Consider the following 26,158-nt stretch of genomic DNA (forward strand, 5'->3'; position numbering starts at 1 on the left):
GGGTTTCTATCTGTCTACCAGTGCTCTCCTTAAGTTCTTTGAGAGTGTTATTTATGTCTTTCTTAAAACCCTCTATCATCATCATGAGAAGTGATTTTAATTCTGATTCCTGCTTTTCTGGTGTGATGGGGTGTTCAGGGCTTGCTCTGATGGGGGAGCTGGGTTCTGATGATGCCATGTAACTTTGGTTTCTGTTGCTTACGTTCTTGCTCTTGCCTTTTGCCATCTGGTTAACTCTAGTGCTGCCTGTACTTGCTGTCTCTGACTGAAGCCTGTCTTTCTAGTTATCTAGCTTGTGTCTGATCTCCTAGGGGTCCAGATGTCTCTGTGATCTTTTCCAGCTGCACTGATTACAGTGGTACCTCTAGGATGCCTCAGGATATGGTGCCTCCAAGGTAGTAGTCCAGCCAGGTGTCTGCTGTTCTGGGTGCAGTGTCTCCTCTAGAATATCTCAGGATATGTTGTCTGAAGCTCTGAGTTCATTTGTTCCTCTGTGGCTCTGGATTGAGTGGACCTTCCAGTATGTCTCAGGTGGAATCCGGGGTCCACACAACAGCAGACCTGGCAGAGGTGTGATCCAGGCCTCAGATCTGAGAACTAGTTTCTAAGACACTGTCCAAGTTAGAGTGCTTGGGATCCCTGCTTCCTCTGGGTTCTTGGAGGTTGGGGACAGAGCTGCCACCCAAGATCTGCTCAGTGCTCTGGCCCAGACTGGAAGGAACCAGTGTTCTGGGCCGGGAGTGACCGAATCTTCCAAATTTTAAAGAGGAGAATGACGGGCCTTAAGAACTTAAGGCAGAGAGTCCATGAGAGAAAAATAAAACTGGGTTTACCTCAGAGAGAGGATTGATCAGCAGATCTCACAAACATACAAAGAGCTGAAGCCTGAGATCTGAGATCAAATATTAGAATAACAACTGAGGGATTGATGGGGCCTTTCAACCAAAAATGCTTGTGACATAGTGGAAAAGACAACTCTGATTTGTCACTTTTTCTCTCCCTCAATTAGACTTCACTTGTTACTATCGCTGCTTCTTTCTATAAACTAACCTTATGAACATTGGGATTAAAGCTGTGTTCTAAAAGCATGTCTCTATTCCAGCCAGAGTAGCCATGTTGCTGAATTAAAATTTTTCTATAGTTCAGGAATCAGATATCAGTAAAATGGAGTCAACATTATTCATTTAAATACAAAAAAATTTAAACATATTGTTTGTATATGAGCATACTTGAATTTGAAGAAGCTGTAAAGTAAATGGTGTGATCCAAACACAAAGCAAAATAAAGAACTCTCTATCTGTAATGAAAACAAAAGTAAGTACTGCATGGTTTAGAAATGATCTAATATAAAAAAGCAACCCATGTCAGGAGAATGTAGTGGAGATTTGGGGTCTGTGAAATCTTCTGGGAGTCAGGAAGTGCTTTGTGTATCAGGTTCAGCTGTCCTTTCTTCCTCCCATTTGTGGCTTTAGTAGCTCGATCCTTGAACATCTTCAGAGATTAAATGCGAAAGTTGTGGTGCTCAGTAATTCCTAGGATACACATAATCAAGAGTCTATGGTAATAAGCGAGTCATATGAAATATGCAGCCATTTAAGTGCTTCTAATGACCTAGAATAACATCAACAAAACATATGTAGAACTCTGAAGTTACAAGATCATAATGAGAATGCAGATCTTCTCTATTTTTTAATGAGTTTTGGGCACCTAGAGAGCAGGATGGATAAGTATCTGTAGAAGAGGGTGGGCATTACTACTCAGGATATCACCTTGCTCAGATGGCCCCGGCATCTCCTCCATAAGTATTAACTGTCTTCCAATCTGGCATGCAATAATAGCCTAATGAAAATAAAATTATCTAAAATACAATCCAGGAATAGAGGTTGTTGCTAGGCTTACAAAAAAAAATCTTTTCTGATTTAAACTTTGAATTTCATTTGGATTGACATTGCTTGCAGCATAAAAAAGCAATAAAATTAAAGAAAAAATATGGACTTACATACTCCAAAAAGCAATGTTCCAATCTATGTAAAAGTAATGCAGAATATAATCTTTTTGTGTTCAAAGTGGATTGGGATGAGGAAGAAAAACCATGTAAGCTAACATCACAAGTTCCAACATAGCATTGAGATCAAAACTCTAATTATATATATGCCCAAATTAGATGAAGAAGTTCAATAGACTTTTTATATTTAACATTTTTTTTGCTTCTTTCTGTAGATAAAAGATATTGATATCCAATACTGAAAACCGTACCATTAGTGGAAAACCAGCTTTGGCACAGTGGAGTCTGTCTATTGGAAGGTAGTCTTCAAACAGATGTCAGATCTCTGCTGGCCCTGAGAGAACTTCAAAGCTAAATAAACTCAAAAAGGGCAGAATGTGGCATCAGCAAACCATTCATATGTGAGGCATACCACACACTCACTTGCAGAGCAAAGGCTGTCAGCTTGGCTGAACAGAGCCTTGAAGGGCTTCATTATTGCTTTTGATTTTGCTGATTGCTTATTAACTGACTCTCTTCAGCCACCTGGCTGTTCTAAATGAAAAGATTCCACTCATATTCTAAATGATTATTGGCATGGTGATTGGAAGAGGAAATCCTTCCAAGAATACATTTAGTCTGCCCTTGACCATGCAAAAAGTAACCCACAGAGGGAGAGCTTGCTGAATACAGCCCATTCCACTTGATGCATCCTCAAATAACTGCAAATTGAAAGATTGCAAACTAATACAAGGACTATCAGGACTCGCTAATGAAGCATTTCTCATACTTAACTTCCCAAGGATCCCAGAAAGGAAGACTACACTGCAGTCACTGGCATCTTCACCTTCTCTGTGATGACACCTTTGTTCTTTCCACTTTGCAAAAATACACAAATTACCAAACATTTTTCCCTGTGAGGTAGCACACCTAAACTTAAGCTAGCGTGTGCAAACAGACATTTTAGAATACTATGATGTTTCTCATAGACTATGTATGTTCTGTCCTGTTTAAACAGTTTTCAGGCAAAAGGTAGAAAAACCAAGAAATGGGCTTGATGAATGGTAGCCAAGGTTATTGCTTGTGTTTACTCTGTAGATGTGTCTTTCGTATGTGTTCTTGGCTTGCAAGAAAACACCTCAGAGTTTGTGAAAGTTGTTTCATGCAACAAAGGGCATATTTGTAGGATTATGCAATGCACTTGGAAATCCATGTTAGTAACCTTCTAGGGACACAATTTCCAATAACAGGAGGCACGAATAATGCCAGTAAAACATGACCATAAGGAAAGAAGGTCCATTCAGCATGTAGCATACTTCTGTGCTGTGCTCCACATACCCGCAGTTAATGCTTTCACTATCTCCCTAGGGAAGCAAGAACCTTATTTCTGTCTTACTCCTCAGAGTTCACTTCTTCTTAGCAACTGCTAGACTTGAACAGTCTCATTATAACAAAATTACCCCGAAGAATGAATAATCTCCTCCCCTAAAAAGAAGGCCATGACTTGTGGCACAGTCTGCAAGCACAAACTTCAGTTCTGCCGTAGTGACAGTTGTCCCACTACTGAACTTTCTGCCAGCCCATGAACCTAAGAAGTGACTCACCAAGTCACCTTTTCCTATAAGCTTTACCAGAATTTAGTCGCCTTTTTTCTGTAAAGAAAATAGCTTCAAAAAAAAAGGAGGAAACTTTCAGAAATGGACAAATAAATTTCAGAATCTTGTTTCTGTGTTTTCTGTGTTGTTAGGGTTTGCAATTTTTAACAAATGATCAGATCCAACATGTAAAGTCTGGTGTGAAATAAAATATCCTTACAAGAAAAAGGTACAGTGCTTTTAACCATATATCTTTCTGAAACCAAGGTATTAAAATTACAGACAGAATTCTAAGAGTGCAGTGATTTTATAGATGTGAGAATAAAAGGCTACAGAAAAGTCAAACTGCTGGTCTCTGTGTATCATCATAGTAAAATATGATAGGTCATTCCTCTAGGGCATGGGAATCTACAGTCTATGCATTTCAGTGAATGCTTAGACTCAAAGTCTAGCAATTGGCACTTGCTGATATTCACTGTTCAAAGGTGGATACAATTAAGCTAAGAGCAGCAATTTTGTGTCATCTGCCTTTTGCTATGAGGAATGTAGTGGTTATTCTTAAGTGACTGAGCAAGTGTGAGGGAGATAGCATACTATGGTTTAAATGCGTACTAAAAGTTCGCATTCAAGGAAGTACTAGCATATAGTGAGAGTTCCATGACAGATGCCTATCTCACTGGTATTCCAATTAGCACTGAAAGAGAGGATGGGAGTAAGGCTTGGTTACGTCAGGAAGAAATGCAGTCTTGGATGAGTACAAGTCCTTATCACAGAAGCCTCCTTTTGAACTCTGAAGTTTCATCTTATACCCATCAAAAAGGCTAAGATAAAAACTGTCAAGAGACACAGTGCAAGACATTCTTAAGAGAGGATGTGGAACAAGGGGAACACTCCTTCACTGCTGATGGGAGTACAGACTTGCACAACCACTTTGGAAATCAATTTGGCATTTATTCAGAAAATTGGTCTATCTCAAGACCCAGCTATACCACTCATGGACATATGTCCAAAAGATGCTCCAACATCTCACAATGACACTTGATCAAATATGCTCATACCAGCTTATTTGTAATAATCAGAAACTGTAAACAACCTATATGCCCCTCATGTGAAGAATGGTTGAAGAAAATGTGATCACCTGATCAATGGAATACTTTTCAGCTATTAAAAAAAAGACATCGTGGATTTTGTTTGTAAATGGATAGGACTTGAGAATGTCATCCTGAATGAGGTAACCCAGTCCCAAAATGACATTCATGGAATGAACTCACTTATATGTGGATATTAGTCATAAAATACAGGTGCTTTGTTACACTCCACTGATTGAAAGTATCTAAACAAGAAGGGAGGCACAAAGGAGGATGGTTGAATCTCACATAAAATGGGGAATAAAATAATCAAGAGGCAGATGGAGGGAGGGAACTGAGTGGAAGAGATGGGGAAGGGAATGGAGGGTTCAGAATCAGGGGTGGAGAAGGATAAGAGAGACGGCCAGATGGCCATGAAAATAAAGGGAAATCTGTATGTGACAGGGGTGAAGAGATGAGGCTCATCTCCAGGAAGAGACAGAGTCCTGGGGTCTGGAAGGTGCCCAAAATTAATGGCAGTGACATTACCTATGACTCACAGAAGTGGGGGAATAGAACCTGTAGAGGTCACATTCTGTAGCAGGAACACCAGTGGACCCATAAAGACATCAACCCCCCCACACACACACACAAAATTTTCAACCCAAAATTTATTCTGTCTACTAGAAATGTAGGCATAGGGAATGAAGCAGAGACTGAGGGGATGGCTAACCAATAACCGGCCCAACTTGAAACCCATCCCATGTGGAAGGTCCAATCCCTGACAGTATTAATGATACTATGTCATGCTTGCAGGCAGGAGCATGTTGTTTTCTAAAAGGCTCCACCTAGGAGCTGACTCAGTGTGAACATGACATCCACAGCGGTTGGAGCTTAAGAGCTCTTATAGAAGAACAGGAGGAAGGATTAAGTTCTTGCATGGGATAGGAACTCCACAGGAAGATCAACAGGGTCAACTAACCTGGACTCCTGGGCTCTCTTGAACCACCAACCAAAGAACATATATTGGCTGGACCTAGACAGCCTGTCTCATATGTAGCAGATATACAGCTTGGTCTTCCTGTCGTTCCTGAACTACTGCAGAGGGAAGTATCCCAAAAGCTGTTGCCTCTGTGTGGGATATGTTCCTCTAGCTGAGCTGCCTTGTCAGACCTCAGTAAAAGAGGAAGAGCCACCTAACCTCGTGAGGACTTGAAAGGCCAGGATGGGAGGATACCGGGAGGGGGCACCTGCTAAAGGGAGAAGGGGAAGGAGTATGGGGGAAGAATTGTGGAAGGGGTGACAAACCGGGAAGGGGATCATGAGTAGAAAATAAAATAAAGTTAAAAACAAAAACACACAACAAAAACCAAGCTTCATACAAGTGAGTGTTACCTGGCCTTCCTTCTTTCCTTCCTTCTTTCCTTCCTTCCTTCATTCACGATTTCTTAACACTGCCCTCTACAGAAGGTTAGTGAACTAATCACCTAGAGGTCAGAAACACACTAATTTACTTTCCAACACCTGGAGATAAGAGTTAAATGGACTGTTATTATAAATTATACAATCTTGGGTATTTTGTTATAGAAAAATAAAAGGCCAGGTACAGCCTAACATTTGAGTACTAGCCAAGCCATGTAAATGTTATCAGTGTTGTGAATGATTTACTGGAGGACTTTGGAGACATAACACTCATCTTTTCAGCTGTTTCCACTCCTTCCTAAGAATAACAAACAGCATTCGTAAATTTATTTTGTCCTTTCTATGAAAATAAAATGTGGTCTTCATTATTTTCAGTAAGGTTTGTCTCAAAGCAATCATTAAGGTTAAATAATAGAATATGACTGTTCTATCCACAGAGGTAAATTAAGAAGTATACACTGAAAAGCAGCCTTGCATTTTCTATAAGAAAAGTGGATGAAATGATGTCCAAATACAAAACAATAACTTTCATAGCAATGCATAAATTATTTTCCTACCATTGACTACTTGGATTGTCCAAGCAGTAATTTTCTCACCTTCAATAAATTAAGAGGGTATTATTATATGATAAGATCAGATGCAGATCATAGCACTGTATATCCATTAGTGATAATAGAAAGTACCATTGTCCTACTATAGTTTAAAATTGAAGAATTGGGATTATCTTAGGAATACAGACTTCTCAAGCTAACTAGTTTCCAGGGTAAGTTAGTCCACACCTCCCTCCTCACCTATACTATATCTCTGAATATTCAACAGACTAGAATTGATCAAAGATCTCATTTTTTATATATTGATATTGGAGACACTAGTATGCAAACATATATTACTTTGGTGACCTTTTAATTTTTTGGAACAAAACCTCATGTACATAGTCTAGACTAGCCTTGAACTTGCTGTGATGAGACTCTGAGGGAGGCCTTGAGCTTCTGCCTTCACCTCCCAAATGCTTTATCTTCACCTTCACAGCCATGCACAGCCAGGAAATGTTTATGTTACATAGGGAATTCTTGCTTGTTAGGTAAGTGCTCTACCAATGGAGCTACATCCCAGTCCTGTAATGCATTTACTCCCGCTGTCACAGAAAATAAATAGGCTCAATACACGTAAAGGAAAAAATTAGATCAAAACAATGTAACACAGGAATTTTAGCAGATGGAACTGATTTTACCGGAGTCTCAGGATGATGTCTTGGCTCCAGGCTCAAAAGCAGAGCACCCCCCTGCTCTTAGGATGTTCACTTCAAATTATTGCTGGGCCCAGCCTTAGAATCAACTGGCTTAATCAAATTAACCCATATACCAGTAGGAAAATATACAAAGAACAAATTTTGGAAGCCTCTGTGTGACAGTAGCTGGTTGCACCCCCATTGACATTGTGGCACCCAGAGCCACTAAGGGGTGTCATTTGTGGTTGTGTCACTTAACAGAGGTGATTGTGGTACCTCAATTCTTAATTTCCATGAATTTAAAATGAAGAAAATGTTCTGCTCCTAGGCATGTGACAAGCATTAAAAAGATCTACGTATCCAGCACTTGGAATGGCAGCCCTGACATGGTCACACCCAGTAGATTGCAGTCTTGCTGCTTCATCCCTAACTGCATATATTTTCTGACAGCATTCATTTGTAGAGCCTGACATATTGGGTATAAGAACTTGTATTTCCACCGTAGCTTCTGCACTTCTCTGTCACTGAGACTTGAATGTCTGGTGCAATTCTACCTTGAAAACAGCTGATAACATTGTGGATTGAGGCACTGAGCAGTGGTGAGGAGGAGGAGGGCACAGTACAAGTGACCATTCCCACATGTTAATGGTAACAAAACCTGCAATCACACTGTCTTCTGAAATCTATTTCAGGAGACATTTTAAAGAAAGGATATAATTTCCCCAATATCAGCAAGTTCTTGAGTAACTAGAGAGAAAATTCCTTCATGGAGTGTATGACTCACATGTACTGTAAAGAAAAGATATATCATCATTTTTTTTAATCTATGAGGCACACTTCCCAGAACACTATAAAATTTTAATTAATAATAATGAATAAATGATGCAGGTATCATGTAGAGTTAGTTACTATGTTTCACCTGCCAATTAAAAGTAAAGATGTCAAATGATGATGTCATTTTAAACAAGGTTCACCTTGTTTTGCAGTCACTATTGTGTGCATTAATACTATTTTTACAAGCATCCCTCTGTAGATGTATGTCCATATATATTCAGCATCAGAAAACAATATATATACATATATGTGTATATGTATGTACATGTATCTGTATATATCTGTATATACATATACATCATATATATCATATATATCATATACATCATATACATATATATGACATACATATACACATACATATTCATATAGATCATATACATCATATATATCATATACATCATATACATACACATAAGCATATATATCATATACATATACATCATATACATATACACATACGTATACATATACACCATATACATATACTACATATACATCATATACATATGCATAAGCATATACATCATATACATACATATACACTATATACATATACTACATATATATCATATACATACATCATATACATACACATAAGCATATATGTCATATACATCATACACATACATACATATACATACATATATATACTGTGTGCTCAGCTGATAGATGCTCTGAATATTTCCATGTCTTACTTCCTAGGATTTGTGAATGAGCTTCACTGCAGAACAAAGATTCTTTGCAGGAGTCATCAAACAATGTGTGTTAAGACAGATGGATTACTATTCTTGTCTTGCTGAGCACAAGGTCATCACAACAGTCTTCACAAAAGGAAAACAGAAAGGTTCTGAAGAGGACATGTGGGCACTAAAAAAGAGATCCAGAAAGTGTTAAGAGCCTAGAAAAGGCAAAAGAAAAGGGCAGAAGTCAGTGCCACTAAGACAGAAAATATTTTGAAAAACTGGGATGTTAAACAAGATTTTAGATTGTGCTAATCCACAAGACTTCAGTTTTTTATTTTAAAGGATTTTTAAGTGTGTGTGTGTGTGTGAGAGAGAGAGAGAGAGAGAGAGAGAGAGAGAGAGAAAGAGAGAGAGAAATATCTACATATAAACTCAATTGCTCTCAGAGCCCAGAAGAGGGAATTAGATCCCCTGGAAGTGGAGTTATAGGCAGTTGTGAACTAATGGACATGGTTGCTAGAATCTGTACTCAGGTCCTGTGGGAGAGCAGCCCACACTCTTAGCCACTGAGGTATCTCACTAGGCCCTGGGCAGTATCTCTACAGCAGGAGTAGGAACAGGAGAAGGTGCCACATGGTCTTACCTCTCACCAGCTAATGAAGAAGGTGTGTATTATGTGAAGGGAGTTAGTTAATGGAACATGATCATATCCATATCCCACTTACCCTTTCCAATCCCATCCAAACAATCCTCCATGTGACTTACTTCCACCTTTATGCCTTCTGGGCTACTTTACTATTGCTGCTGTTTGTTTACCTATTATTATCAATGAAATAATTATTACACACACACACACACACACACACACACACACACACACATGTATGTTTGGGACTACCAACTGGGGAACTGGGGCATGGGCAATCTACCAGTGATCATGCATTAAACAATAATCATAATAAAATTAAAAGAGAAATATAGGACTAGTTCTTATTCTCTCACAAATTATTAGGTTCCAATAGTTCTTCAATAGGAATAGAGTCTGAAATGCACCTCCCTGCATCCACTCATTGTCAAACAAGCTACTTTTAATTAGACTTCTCAGATAGCTGCCTATTTATCATTTTTATTGAACAGAGGTAAGCCATTCCAAAGCAATCAGAAAATTATTGACCTACCCAGTCCCTATGCCGACATGTCCAAAGCATATCTTTGCCATCTTCAGCACACTGATATTTTGAATGACCTAGCAGGAAGTGACATAGTATGCCTTTTAGTGGGCAGAGAAACCTCTCAACTGTTCAGGCTTCCCAGGTTTCCATTCTGCTTAGTGACATTTGTGTCTTGATATTCAATGTTTTACCATAATAGCTCAAATTACAACATAAATGTTTCTTAACAAGTTTTTAACTTATTTTATTTTAATGTGTATTTGGTTTAGAGTGATAGGTAGGAAGCTCTGTATAGGTAAGTCCAGTTGCTCATGGAAGCCAGAAGTGAATGTCTGATCCCCTGGAGCTGAACTAGCAAGTGCTTATGAGATGCTTGAAGTAGCATCTGGGAATCAAACTGCACAATCAAAGTACATGCTTACTAAGTAAAATCATTGCAGTGGAAGGAACATGATCCCTAATTTTGACTTTGTTTTAAGAAAAATGGTTGATTTTCTATAAATAATCATTGCCAGTATTCAAGCCTTATGTGAGTTGTAACCACCTTGGACCCATGAGGGCTTGATGGGGTCGGCAGATGGATGTATTTAGAGTTAGTGGATGGAACTGTGAGTCAGTCAGGTTGAATACACTGACCTGAATTCACTGAGAGTCATTGAGCCTGTTCTAAATCTCAAACAATTTGTCAAAGACACTGAGGTCAAGTCAAGACTGTTTCTTCCTTTCAGAGCTCTGTGTAGTATAACCGATAAAATGCACACATTTATACATGGTTAGCAATTCTCTGAGATAAAATTGACGACATCAATGTTACCTTAAGGAACTCTGCATCTATTCTATGCAGGCATGTATCTACCTGCCCAATCTATCTGAAATTGATTTCTTTGTTTAAAAGCCTTTGAACTTATGGTATTTAAAGAAGGCAACCTGAGTTGACTGTGTAATTCGTTTTGGTAGATAATATCAGTTTTGCTCAATGTTATTTTAACTGTGAACTTAAGAATTTTTAATTGCCAAACTTCTGCAAAGTGCTTACTTCCATTTGCATCTCATTGACAACAGGTAGAAACTTGGATCATTACATATTCTTCAATAGCTTAGTGTCCTGAAGTTTGAAAAGTTAACCAATTTGAAGGAATGTAGAGGTCTCCTGATTTAACTTATCATTCCTTTCATTGGAAGGGACAAGTGTCATCGTTTCTTGTACTTACTAATGTTTATATGGTTCTTATCATGGAGCCTGCCTAAATGGTCTCTGCATTTTCACTTTACTATATCAAATGTTTGTGATAAAAAGTTCACTTTCACTTCCGTCAAGTTTCATTCACTATTACACTCACGTTAGGGAAATCCAGTCTTTGCACTGCATGGTTCCACGAGGAGAATGGATGTACTTGGTTGTGTATTCACTACAAAATTCCCAACGAAGAGTAGCATAGCTTCAATGTCTTACTTGAGATAATCACGGGAACAGGATTTATACATCAGGTGAGTTACACAATGGCTATATACAGCCAAAGTGCTTGTGGAGAACACATATCCCAGATCTAGGATCTGAAGGGTTGAGAGAAGTATCTTTTCAGTCAATCAAGCTGCTGGAGACTTTGTCTTTTTCTGCTGTTTCCCTAATGGCATGGCTTGTGTTGAAACACCATTTGCAGGTGTCAGTGCCGGAACTATTTATTTTCAACTGGTTGCCCACACAGGTTGTATGGATTCTTTCAAGGATTTTTGTTGATGATGAAGCAAGTCACAAACTTAGCAATAACATTTGATACTGGCTAAGTAATTTCATGCATTATGTTTATCATAAAAACCTAACACTTGGACATGGTTGTGCTTTTGGAATGTGGCAGTTGGCTATTTACTGACACATTAGCCAGCTGTGTTCATGGCTAATATGAACACTGTCCTTTAAAGGAAACTTGCACAGCCTCTGCAATCCTCCAGTATTCTGTGCAATGCCTTCCTCAATCCAGTATATCTACAGTAAATGAATTAAATATTTATTTAATTTGGTCTTTTAAATGGTCATTTAAATTGGATCATTTCCACCAGTCACAAGAACATCCCCAAATCCTGAAGTTATTTCACTACCTTAGAAGGTCTGTGATTTTTCACCCAAAATAAGAAGTCAAGCAAAATAAATGTATTATTACCATAAGACCAGCCAACTATCCACTCTACAGTGACACCAGCTTTATAAAGGTGGTTCTAATTTCTAGGTCCTCTTTTACATAAACGTCCACTTTCATGTACCACACATGGTGTAAGTTAGTTGTGTGACTGTCCACAAATAACAAAGACCCTGCAAGTGTTTTAAGTAATGGATCGGCTTATGAATCTCATTCAATAAACATGCAGTGCAGAGTTCCAACAGGCAATCACGAAAGCAGGGTCTAAGCATTTACCTCTGCTGTGCCTAGAATAAGGGTGGCCACCAACAACTACTTAATTTCTACGCTCTCAGAGCATGTTCTAAGATGGAAACCAGAAGAGAATAAATACAAAAGCTCCTACTAAGTCTACTTCATAGAAGCACATGATATCAGCGTTCTTACCTACAAGGGAAACTGGTTTAAAAATACATTTTAGTTAACAGCTTGTATGTTCAAGTAAAAAGTCTTGTGAAGTGACTGATCTCTGCACGCACCCCAAGGAAGTTTCTGTAGAAAGAAATTCTTCACAAGGTTATTTGTGAATGTTTACAAATCCTTAAACACCTGCCTGTCTCCAGAGCAAGGAGATGAGTTCTTGTCTGAGTGTTGACTTCTTGAGTCATGCCTCATTTCCTTTTGTGTCCTGACCTTGAGATCTAGCACTTTCCAGAATTAAGGGCATAGGTAAGATGGCCAGTTGATTATAGTCTGAGACATAGCTGTTCTTTGTACCTGGGAACCTGGGAGAATGTTTTGTTGTTTGGAAAAGTAGCAAAGTTTAAGGGGGTGTGAATTCATGTGGGGAGTTGTTAATTTGGTCTCACACGGCAGCAGGGAAGGTGGTTAATTTCTTTCTTCTATATACTTTCATCTTTGTCTAAATCAACATTTTTTTAAATATTGTTTAAGTATGATCTGCCTTCTTTTTGCTTCAGTTCTCTGGATCCTCCTTATTATCCAAATAATCAGTCTTCAGATCTCTTCCGAAAATCCTTTACATTTTGCCTTTTTACACTTCTGTCTTCACACTGTTTTTTTTTTTTTTTTAATCTGAAGATAATTTTCACTTGTGTTTCATATTTTACAAAACCGAATCTGGACAGCATCTGTTCTCTTCAAGTTTTCTATTATTGTCTCTGGAAAAAAATTACCCAAAGCCAAGAAGTGCTTACTTATATTAATAGTTACTCAGAATGTGGCTTCTCCTCTGCTGCCTTATTTTCCAAAATTCCTCTCTTGTTCCTCTTTCCTTCCTCATCTTTCTCATCTTCCTTCTCTTGTCCCTCATATCTCATATCTCTCTCTCTCTCTCTCTCTCTCTCTCTCTCTCTCTCTCTCTCTCTCTCTTTCTATTTGCTATTCTTTATGTTTGTGAGCCCACTTACCTTTTTTATATCCAGGCTTGTTACTGAGAATACATTAAAATATGAACTCCAAAAATCCATGTACCTACTGTCTTGACCTCAGACAAAGCTGCAGGTAGCAGAGGTACCATCCCTGCCCAATATTCATTTTCCACTGTTCAGACTTCAGTAGCAAGGAAGACTCAGTCTGTGCTTTTGACTCTGTGAGGCCAAGGACAGGCAGAGCTCATCACAAGCCAACCCAATGCTGTTGCCTCTGACCATACTGTACCCCACTTTCCTGTTTTCTCTCAGGCTCCCGTGTCAATAAACTGGCTGGTATTCCCCCTCTGTAAGGCAGGGGATGGAGGTGGGGGTGGGTAAGAGGAAAGTGAGAGAAAATAAATCAATAGAAGAGTATTTTCATTAGAGTCTTCAATGACTGAACCCCATCAGAAGCCTGCAGCTCTCATCGGTTTACATGTCCATCCTCTTGATAGTCTTTTAGCTTAGAGTTAAAATCAGAGCATGAGTGTGCACTGCTTGTCCCTGCAGCAACTTCCATGGTGCTTCTGTTTCGGTTAGTCTCCTGGTCTTCTGCTGTCTTTGTGTTAGGTTCACATCTTAGCAATCAGCTGTCTCTTTCTTGGCTTTGCTTTCTTTTGTTTTAAAGGACAGTATACAGTTAGTACTAATTGGAGCTTGTTCTGGATTTAGATGCCTTTTTTTGTTCTCTGTGAATCTTCATCCGATTCTCACTCTTGTGTTCTGTACTTGAGCCTCTCTTTGTTCATGTCCAAAGCCATATATGGAAGAAACTGCTCATCCTCCAGTGAATAGTATCTTTAAAGGAAGAAATAAGTTTTCTAGGTTTATAAGTTTGTTATAACCTTTAAAAACTTTATAAGTTTTTATAAGTTTGTTATAACCTTTCCCCTTTTAGTCTAGTTCAAAACTTTCAAACGTTCTTTTTAAAAAAATAAGCAGAAAAAATAATGTATATTCTCTTCTGGTATATAATTAAATACAAACATGTGTAACTTATATTGGATAAAATCTAATAATATTATTTTATAGTATTCTTTATTATAAAATATTATATTCTTGTTTATGTATAATTGTTATACCATTATAGAATAGTTTTAAATTCAGTAATGATTGCTACTAGTACAAAATTAAAATTGAGCTTCTCCAAGTAGAAAGTTCTGCATGTCCTCACAATATTTCTCTTTTATAATTAAAATCATTTCTGTGGATACTGAAACCTTTCAAAGTTTCTACTGTCAAGGGATTACTGTGGCAGATGCATTTGTTTCCAAAAATACATTTGACCCTTTACCAGACACTTGTAGAGTCTACAAAGCTTGAAGCACTAGTTCTGCTTTTTATTTTTGTAGTCTGCAATGACTCATAATACTCTTTGTATGAGTTTTAACCTTATATTACTTTATCTTTTTTTGCTATATTCATAAATCAGAGAAATATACAGTGTGACCTCAGAATTCCAGTAATGATGAGAACTGATTAATTAATTCCCAAGAAGTTCATGTATCAAAACATAAAGACTAAACTTTATATATTTTTATAAAATATATCTGTAAAGACAAGAAAGAACAATTTAGTTGTAAAATGTATATATAAAGGAGTATGATTGAAGAAAGGTAAATATAGGCTTCAAATTACTCACAGGGAAATTAACACAAATACTTGTGAACTTCCGTATGTGAATTGTTTCCTTTGTCATTCTTTATGTATTTCCACAGTAAGGTGACTCTGAGTTCACACTTTGTGTGTGCTGGTGTCTTGTTTGCCCTTCAGTTATCTACCCTGTCCTCTGGTCTGTATGTTACATCAGTTGCTTCTTCCATCACCATTGTGAGAAAAATGAGAGCAGAACAGTACAATCCTCCACACAAGCAACAGAAGGACTATCAGAGTAATTTAGCTTATGGCGAATGCCCATGAGAAAGACAGGTCTACTTTATCTATGAAGCAGGCAAAGGACAGCGATACGGTCCTTGTGTTTTACTTAGATGAGCATTGAATAAAGTGGACAAGGATTTCAGGTTTTTTTTTTTTTAACTTACAAAATATGTTAGAATCCCCCCTCCCTCTTTGGTATAAAAGGTTGCTGATGTCATTGTCCTTCTGGGCAATGACTTATTGTGTGTTGATTCAGAGACTGTCATGTGTTGAGTGTTTTACAAGCATTCATGAGTGAAACCTTCTTCATTATTCTCAGCGTTTTCTCCATAAACATAAAGAAACAGTGTTCATAAGATGCCTCAGGAAGACAGTTGCTCCTAGCCTGCTTGGTGTTGTGGAAAGGCAGGAAAAAGCAGTGTGGTTATTTCAGTACCAGTCCACGCAGCTGGAAAGCAGAGCTGAAATCAGAACTCAGGCTTCTAGTTTTCACCTTCTGCATCAGTGCTCTTAACTCTGGAATCCTGACACCCTGCTGAGGAAATTTATGCTTTATAACTTCTGCTTTTGTGGTGATAGTGAGGCATACTCTATGGTGACAGATCAGACACAAATTAAACATGAACCTGGTGATTATGTTTTTTCCCCCTTGAATCAAAAAAAAAAAAAAAAAAGAGTCATAGAGTTCTAGTGTTTCTTACAATTTTGCTTCAAAATTAATAGTCTAAATATTTGTAGGAAGTATGTCACAGGAAGACTTGACTCTACTAAAAGTAAAATTTTTATGGTGTATGCATAAAGTAGAAATCTGGAATTATTTTTAAATTTTGTGCATTTTTTTTTAAAAACTTAACCGACCTAAGTTCCAAGGCTATAGCACGCTCAATTATGCATGAGAAAAATAGATTCTTTGTGTTTTCTCAAATACTTAGCTATAGAGTCTGTTTATTCATCAAAGTATATTGAAGGTACAAATTTTAATTTAACAATTAATTTAACAATTTAATTTGCACACAACAAATTTTAATTTAACAATTAATATTGAAAGCATGTGATCTGTTTGTGGCATACAATGACAGAATCCATTTAAGACTGAGTGATGTGAAGTGACCAATACTTAGGTTGTATTGCCAAATGTTATATTTACTTTTACTAAAAAGTAGATATTGATAAGATAAAAGTCTCATGATGGGTTTTCTTTTTGCATTCTTTTAGAAAATGTGTCTGTGTGTGCAAGTACTTGTGAGTACACATGCATGTGAGCGTGTGTGCCTGTGAGTGCATGTGCCTGTGAGTGTGTGCCTGTGAGTGCATGTGCCTGTGAGTGTGTGTGCCTGTGAGTATGTGTGCCTGTGAATGCATGGGTATGTGAGCATGTGTGCCTGTGAATGCATGGGTATGTGAGCATGTGTGCCTGTGAATGCATGGGCATGTTGGTGCATGTGCCTGTCAGTGCTACCAATGATACATTTTTGATAATTTGTTGTGGAGGACATCATCAATAAGAAAGGCCATGAAGATACCTCTCCAAAGCCCCTAGTTCAGCCACCAGGACTGGAAAGGTGGGAACAGCCAAGGCAAATGAGCCTAGATTGATATTATATTCTCCCAAGAAGCTCCTCTTTCTGCAATTTATGTTACCATAAAGAAAGGATTTTGTTTACTGCCTTGACAACTCTGCCCTTCCATCTTCTCTGTGTGATAGAGTTGGTCTTTCTTCTTATTCCTGAACCAAGGTGTAAGAGTGGGAGTGAGGAGTATGGAGAAAATGATGTCACTAACACAGTCTCTAATACCTAGAATAGCAGGAATGGCTGAGGCTGAATCAAACCGCTTCTGGCATGTAATGGAATCCACGTCTCTAGTTTGTCAAATGCTCTTTCCAAATTCTAGATTGACTTTTTGTTTTATTTTTCATGTGTATGTGTGTTTGCATGTGTGTATATATGTATGTGTATGTTTATGTATGTGTATGTGAGAATGCATGTGTGTGTGTGTGTGTGTGTGTGTGTGTGTGTGTGTGTGTGTGTGTGTGTGTATTTTGGTAGAATATTGTGTCCTTAAGGAGATCTCTCTGCATCTGAAACTAGGCTGCCCTAGTAAGTCTTATCTGTGACAGAGACAAAATTACTGGAACTAGATGGCAAGCCAAACTAGCAGAATGTTTGAGCTTTGGGTCCAAGTGAAAGACCTTGCCATATTATGTAAAGTGGATATCAAGAAAACACCAAATCTGAACCTCTGAAAACCACTTTTGTACTAATACAGATGTACACAGCATACAAATACACAGATACCACACATACACATATCACATAAACCATAACCAGAAAAAGAGGTGTCTTTCTACCTCACCTCTACAAAGCCTGGATATTCTTTAGTATCTAAAAGGTGATCTCTGCCAAGTTCTCCATAATCATTATAATATCATGTTTGATATTTTTCACTATATTCTATACAATTGTAACAATAGTTTTGCATCTTTGTATTTCTGAATAGCATTAGCTGCAATTAACTCTCTAATTTTAACTCTGTTACAATTTGAAGTTAATGTTTAACTTCAAATAATTTATCTGAATTATTATAATATTCATGAACACATTCTTCAATATATCCCATTTACTGTAGTTAGTCTGAACATTCACTGGAAAGGATTGTAAGCAAAATAATAATAATAATAATTCTGCTCTTGTTGCTGCTGCTGTTGTTGCTGTTACTCTTGCTGTTAAGCCACTGTTGTGGTTGTTACTGTTGTTATTACTGTTGCTGCTGCTGTTGTTGCTGTTGTTGTGGTTGTTATTGTTGCTTTTGTTCTTCTTATTGTTGTTATTATTGTTGTCTTTCAAATTGGGCTGAGAACAATTACTTTTGTTGAGACCAACTGAATTCCACTTACTGAAGAACATTCCTGTTTCACTACCATCAGGTTTTATCTACAGCACCGTTAGACTATGTTGTTTGAATAAATTTGGTTATATTCCATGAATTCCATTCATGGTTTTCTTTCTTTTGGGGGGGGGGTGTGGGTATTGTCTTGATGACTGTATGTGCGACTTCAAATGAAGAGAGTGTAACACTGCTGAGAATGATGGTCTAATAGCTAAAACATTTGAGAAGACAAAAGGTTCTCTTCAATAAATACTTGCAATTCCCCACTCTGTGAAGCAATGGAAACTATCAGGTTTTTTTTTTTTTTTTTTAATGATACATAAGAATGGGTGAACACTTCAGTTGCATTTCCTCACATAACTCTCTGTTTCTGGATGTGTGCCTGTCTCTTGGATAGATTTTAATAAATATTAATTGAATAAATGATTACATCTTCCTTTTGATACTTTCTTCATGTATTTTTAAAGCTAACAAATTCTATCCTAAAACCAAAATGGTTTCTAATATGAAATTTAATTTGTTCTTATAAATAAAACATGCTGTTTTGATATTATTTTATTAATTTATTTTTAAAAAACATATTAAGAACTTATTTCTGAGAATGTTGATAGTTCTTGTTATTTATAAATGCCAGGTATATCCCCTTGATTGTTGTTATTGATTATTTCAACCGTTTGAGATTGTGATCAGAAACAGCTACAAAGTTACAATGCCCATCTAACCTACAACTTCCCATGTGATTTGGTCTTTCCAATTGCCCACTAGTAATCTCAACTTCATGAACTACTACATTTTTCCCTTTTATCATTTGTTGATTCACGTGCCTGTTATCAGAATTATCCATTCTTTTCTCAGTGTCCTTTGTTTTTAAAGATGTTCTTGGAGATCTCACTTATCTGATAAAGAAGTCCACTGGTACATGCTTCAGATTTGCTTTAAAATAAGACTTGCTGTATTTCATACTCAATGTGTGAGTAAAATTGGATGAAAGAGTTTTTCAGTGAAAGGCGTGAATGCTGGGGGTGGATCCCTAAACACAAATTTGATTCAGATTTTGGTTCAGGCAAAGTGACTCAAGCAGGAAGATAATTTTTCATATTAAATTTAAATGTAATATGTTGAATAGTTAAGAGTTAAAAATGTCTATCCATATTTCAGATGAGGGGTTCTATGTAAGATAGCATGAAAATGTCACTACCTTAGCCATGTGGAAAGAAAAAAATTCAGTGTTTAGAAATTAACACTTCTACTTAAAATGTTCACATTAATACCTGGCAGTTTATAATTAATATAACAATATATTTTGGGCTAAATGATAACAGGTAGCCAGTGGGTTCCAAAAATGGGAGAACCTGATCATGGTTAGTAAAAATAAGTGAAGAAAATTTATCCAGAGCCTAGACTGAAAACATCTTCTCGGAACATAAAGCTCCCTTAAGCTCTGTCTCCAAACATTAATGTTATTGGCAGAGTTGAGTGTGAAATATGCTTAAGTTACATGTACTTTACTATACATACTGCATTTTAAAGTAATGAGATGTTAATATTTAATTTACACATTGGCTCAATTTCTTTACTGATTTTTTTCATTTTCTTCATATTTGAAAGAAAGTAAAATACAAGTTAAGACAACAATAAATAAACATTAAATAAATAAATGAAAAGGAAGTTGTGACAGGACAGAAAAGGTTCTAAACAAATGGTCCAGAAATGCAGTCACACTGTGACACATTAAACAAAATATATATAGTTATCAAATACGTATTTTACCATAAGCTATGGCAGTCTGTGCTGAGGGTATATATATGCAATCCTCTGCTATATCTATGTTATGTATTTAAGTGAAGCATCATACCAGTATATAAAAATGTCTCTCTAGAAGGTTTTTCTGACATCAATGCCATTTACAAGATGTCAAAAATCACAGAATAAGACATCAAAGCATTCTATAGGCTGAGGAAACTCTGCTCAGATGTATCTTCTCTGACACAGAAAAACCTTAGCCCCATTTTTTGTGTACAGAGTTACCATGCATTTATACATATCAAACAAAGCAAGTTTACTATCTTCTACTTTCCATACATTAGGCTATTAGCCTGGCTTTATGCTGTAGTGTCACTTGAGACTAGGGTTCTTTCCTCAGATGGTAGCACTACAGGGATGTCCTGCTCACAGGTTGTCAGCCAGAGTCACTTTACATGTGAGGACCACAGCTCTTTTTACATGTATCCATAGCTCCCTTCATAAGCATAGGAAAATTCAGCTGCTATATGTTTATAGGGCTAGAAAAGATCTCTCTCCTTAGATGATTTCTGGATTGTCATTTTGAAGACTAACCTGTTTAGAATTCTGTTTATGTTCCCCACATAATACAAGAGTTATATAACTTGTATCACTAGAATCAAAGAAAATCTTGAGTTTTTAATTATGTTTATTTGTGGAGTAGTGTGTGTGTGTGTGTATGCATATATACATATACTACAGTTTAAGTATGGAGTTCATAGGACAGGTTCGGAAAGTTCACTCACTTCTGCTACCATGTATGAGACAAGGAGTGAACTCAGTTTATAAGTCTTGAACTCCACCTACTCTACCAACTCACAGGCTCTGTGTCATTTTTTAAACATGTAATTATTCATGTTGTTAGGAAATTCTGTGCAATTTTGTGTAGCAATGATTTGTTATTTTTTTACTTAATTATTTTAAGAGCTATATAAACACAGCAAAATTCATTTGCAAAGTGAAAATGTAGGTGGTTTCTGTTTGTCTTTCATTTGGTTACATTTTTTATCTTTTGGTGAATTCACAAAAATCTGTATGGATTCCTTGTGAACATTTACATAAGAATTATACAAACCTTTATCACAAACTATTAGTTTCCCAAAAGCTGTAAAGAATTTGGCTTATGAATGATGCCTTACATGAGATTGAGGTATCCTTGTTTAGCATTTGCAGTGAAGCACCCCAGTAGCTCCCGCCCTCCCCCTTCACTTCCTGCCTTTTTCTTCTTTTTTTTTCACTGTCTTCTTCTTTTTCCTCCTCCTCCTCCTCTTTCTCCTCCTCCTCCTCCTCCTCTCCTCCTCCTCCTCCTCCTCCTCCTCCTCCTCCTCCTCCTCCTCCTCCTCCTCCTCCTCCTTCTCCTTCTTCTTCTTCCTGGAGACATATACTTGTACTGTTAAGAATTTCTATGAGCATCATGCAGAATGCACTGTTTTGGTGTGTTATTTATTTATTTTCATGTCTTCATTTAAGATTTCTATGTAGGTCCCTTCCCTGTCATAGACAGAAAATAAAATAATGATAATTGATTAAGGACTCAAAATTAAGATATCATGTAAAGCAATTACACACATTCAAAAACAATATCAGAAAAAAAGGAAAAAGCAGAAATACAAAATCAAAAGAACTCATGATGTTAATTGTCAGAAGCCATCTAGGAAAGGCAAAGCCAGGCAAGTTAATTTTCTGGAGATGGCCCACCCTTTTGCATAGAATATGATGTGTGAGTTATAAGAATGTAAGATCCTTAGAGATTTCAAACAGGGTTGGTTCTTGATGTTGAGAAGCGTTTCCTATCACTATTACAGAGCCTAATGATTCCTTGGCATCAGCTCACCTTTTTGGGTAGATTTTCTACAGATCAACATGAAGATGTACTTTTATCTAGTAATGCTGTGTAGAGAAACTGATGATTTCATAATTCCTGATAATAATTTTTTATAGAAATCCTAAATTTATACAAGTATTTTGAAGCCCTTCATAGAATAAAAGCTGCATGCATAGCTCTGTAAATCTTCATGTATTATGGGCTAATTTGTACTAGAAAAAAAAAGTAGACTTGAGACAAATTTACAATCAAGAAAAGCATTTCTTCTAGGTTAGCTGTGAAAGCATTATCTGATAACTAAAGGTCATAAACAGGAAATGGAAAATGTATTGTAGTTCCAAGGACAGAACATATAATATTGGCTAGCTTTATCTACACAAAATTCAAAGCTAATAAGACACAAGGCAGATGATTTGTCTCTTGACAAAAAACCAAAACCAACCAACCAAACACACACACACACACACACAAACACAAAAACACAAAAAGCCATGCTAACTTGTGACATAAAAATTATTGCTTTAAACTTATAATGAACTTCTGGTGCTGGTAATAGATAATGAGTGTTTAGTGAGATTTTAGTATTAATGGAAAGACATCTAAACAATTCTGTTGTGAATCCTTAAGTCTTATTGATCTATAATATAAATTATTCTTTTAAACTTACTATGAATTTATTGAAATGTAAAAGCATTTAAAAAATTATGTAGTCAATACTGTTGTGATGGTTTTACCTGGTAGTTGTATGAGGTAATATTTAGAGAAAGTCTAAATACTGGAAACCAAAATCAAAGGAAAGTGTAGGTTTCTTCTGCTTCCTATTGGGTGAATTTTTTTTCTGTGTGCTTCAATTTTTCTCTCTTTTCCTTGTTTCCTTCTTTCTTTCTTTTCTTTTCTCTCAGGTTAAAGAATTCCAAGCCTCTGGTCTTGTTACCAAGGGACCTTTGAGCCAGAGAGAAAAGAGTCCTAACAATTAAGCTCTTTTGCTTAATCTCCTGCTGCCAACAGCAGGAGTTAATTACCAGAAGCCAGTGGCTTTAGGCCTAAGAATAGCACAGAGTTCAAGAGGACAGAAGAATAGCCAAAAGTAAAGAAGCTTTGGCCCTAATCACTGATTCCATACACCTTTGCTCCCTTCCCCAGTAATCCCTGTGATGCTGGGCTGGACACATGCAGTTTGTGAAAATAATGCATTCTGGCAATGAATTCTTACATGCCCTACTCATGGAAATTCTAATGATACAAAAGAGAAACTGACATCATCAAAGAGCCTGAAAATCAAAACTGATGACCATCATACTCTGAACAGTAAATAGAATACCTAGGAGATTTTTATCCAGAATTCCCTAGCCAGGGGAAGCCCTGGCTGCCCTGTGATACCGCAGGTCCCCATATACAACTGAAAGGCAGATGTGCATTTCCTCAGGTGAGTGAAACACAAGCTCCACCATCAACCATGTGTTTAAAAACTAGAAACAATAAACAAAGCTTCAAGATTTAATTATCTTTTTAAAAATATTACAAAACAGTATAATATCCCACAAAAATAACCAATAGCAACAAATCCTTGAGAATTTACTGGTAAATAATTTTTAAAACAAAATAATTTAATGGTAAAATAAAAATACTTTAAATAAAATTAAGCATATCTTATTCAAGAACTGAGAGATGCATATAGATACTGCTGAGAAAAAAATTAAAAAAAAAAAAAAAGAAAAACACTAAAGCTTTAAAGCTTTGTGTTTCAGAAGATGAAGACTTCAGATGGATAGACTGGACAGTCACACTCAAAGACACAAAGATGAATCAAGAAAACCAATAAGGGAAATTTTTATAAATAAGGAGAAGCAAAGTAGCAAAACATTAAAGTAACAGGAATGATTACTTACTTACTTACTTACTTATTGTTCTCTCACATGTTATACTCCAACTAGAATTTTCCCCCTTCTTCTCTCTTCATCTCTCCTTTCCTCGAGATTTTTTCCTCTCCCATTTCCCTTCAGAAAAGAGCAGGCTTTCTGGATGTATCAACCAAATTTGGCAGAACAAGTTATAATAAGACCAGACACATACCATATATGAAGGCTGAATGAAGTAACCTAGTAGAAGGAAAAAACAAACCAGCTGAAATAGTCATAGTCAGCTTCTTCATCCACTGTTAGGAGTCTCACACCAAGAACACCAAGCTATACAACTATAACACAGACAGACAACATAGGTCAGAATTGTGCAGGCTCCCTGATTGTTGCTCCAGTCTCTGTCAACCACTTTGAGGCCTGGTTAGTTGATTCTGTGGGCTTTGTTCTTATGGTGTTCTTTACCCCTCTGACTTCTACAATTCTCTTTGGCAGAATTCCCCAAACATTAATGTTTGGCTGTAGGTCTCTGCCTCTGCTTCTATCAGTTGCTGGATGAAGTCTCTTGGATGACAATCTTGCTAGCCTTCAATCTATAAGTATAGCAGAATATTATTAGGATTATTTCACCCATAAAACACAGAAAATAAACCAACAAAAACAAACGTACACATGTGTGCATACGTGTGTCCATCCAAATGTACACACGCACACACTTACATATAAATCCACACACACTACTACACAACAGCAACAACAAACTAATAGGCATTAACAATCATTAGTCTTTAATGTCTCTCACTATCAGTGGATTCAATCTCCCAATAAAAAGACACAGGCTAAAAGAATAAATGCAAAAAACAGAATCCATACATACAAGAAACATATCTCCCCAACAAAGATAGTTATTACCTCAGAGTAAAGGACTGCAAAATTATTTTACAAGAAAATGGACCCAAGAAACAAAATGGTATAGCTATACCAATATCTAACAAAAGAGACTTCAAACCAAAATTAAACTTCTCATAAATACAGTTTAAGAACTGTGTATGTGAAAAAGCATGAAAACTGTTCCTTTCAGATAGAATATATCATAAAATAGAAAATCTAAAAGCTATTCAAATTTAAAAGGGGGGAATATTATTGTGTATCTTCCAGAAAAATGAATTCAAAGATAATTTGAAAAATAAATATTAACAAATTACATAATGCTGATAAATATAACCACATTTCAAATTACCACCAATGAGCATGGGAACTAGAATGAGAAAATAGAAAATGTGACCACAGTTACAGTAATTAAATCCTCAATTATTTTTGAATTCACAGAAATAGAAGTATGACCATATGTTGTCAGTGAATGCAGTGAAAAATCAAGTGTATTTTCAGATTTAGAAAAACAGAGGTGTGATGAAGACAGTATGATTCCATGAATCTTCATTAAGTTTATGTCAAGTAAAATACATCACAAGGTTAGAAAATTATCACTTTATTCCAAATGTATAAACAAAATTTTCATATCACATGGAAAGTTGCATAAGGCACATAGCTCATTATAGAAATGGAAAACTATTTTTATATCACAAAATAACACTGCACAGTAAAAAAATAGTATTACTTACAAATATTGCACATTCATCTCAATAATTTTCAAAAATTATTAGGTAAATTCCAACAGTATCTCATGTTTAAATTGATTATATAATGACATTTCTTCTGCTTATTGAAGAACATTGAGAAAATCTATCATTACACACTGTACAAAAGATGTAACCCACAATATTTTTCTTGTAAGATAATGAAAAGCAAGAGGACCTGTCTTATTTTAGTGGCTCCATTCATGACAACTTGATGTGATTAATACAGGAAAGGACAGGAGTGTAGCAAAACTTCAGATTGTTGATTTTTGTATATGTGCATGGGCTTGTGTGTGTGTGTGTGTGTGTGCGCGCACGCGTGTGCGCGCGCTCGCACGTGCAAATGTGATTTATTAGAGTGGTTTGTGGGTTTTGGTCTAGAGAGTCCAGCAATGTCTGTCTCCCAATGGAAAGACGAAGGATCTAGGTCAGTGTACAAAACTGAATGCCTGAGCAGTCCCAAACTGACTCCTGTGTCCTGAAGAGCTGCTCATCTTCATTCTGCCTAGAAATCCTGAAGAATTAAGATTTAACAACAGGGAAAGTATGTTGAGAATCCTCAGCAGCATACGTGAACTCGCTGATGAGAATGACAACAAGTAGGCTAAAAGCAATAGCTTCCTTCATCCATGTTCTTTACTGTGCTCTGCCACCAGAAGGTGTGGCCCAGATTTAGCCTGGATCTTCATACCTCAAATGATCCCATCAAGAAAATTCTTTATAGATGTATACAGCTTCTTGTTTAGTCGATTCCAA

The 26,158-nt window shown here is 36.7% G+C and overlaps 1 long non-coding RNA gene across 2 annotated transcripts; it reads right to left on the minus strand.

Annotated features, from left to right (window-relative positions):
• Positions 1 to 536: 536 nt before the first annotated feature.
• Positions 537 to 22,848, minus strand: LOC117707539 (uncharacterized). 2 transcript variants are annotated; one of them, XR_013110183.1, is made up of 3 exons: positions 22,644 to 22,848; positions 13,533 to 14,333; positions 537 to 9,000 (listed from the first exon to the last, which is right to left on the minus strand). It is a non-coding gene; the product is annotated as an uncharacterized LOC117707539 (long non-coding RNA). The 2 variants fall into 2 exon arrangements; XR_013110182.1 differs by having other exon boundaries at positions 537 to 1,532; positions 6,042 to 14,333.
• Between the last annotated feature and the right edge of the window lie 3,310 nt (positions 22,849 to 26,158).

Source organism: Arvicanthis niloticus, chromosome 4 (genome assembly GCF_011762505.2).
Source record: "Arvicanthis niloticus isolate mArvNil1 chromosome 4, mArvNil1.pat.X, whole genome shotgun sequence".
NCBI lineage: Eukaryota > Metazoa > Chordata > Mammalia > Rodentia > Muridae > Arvicanthis > Arvicanthis niloticus.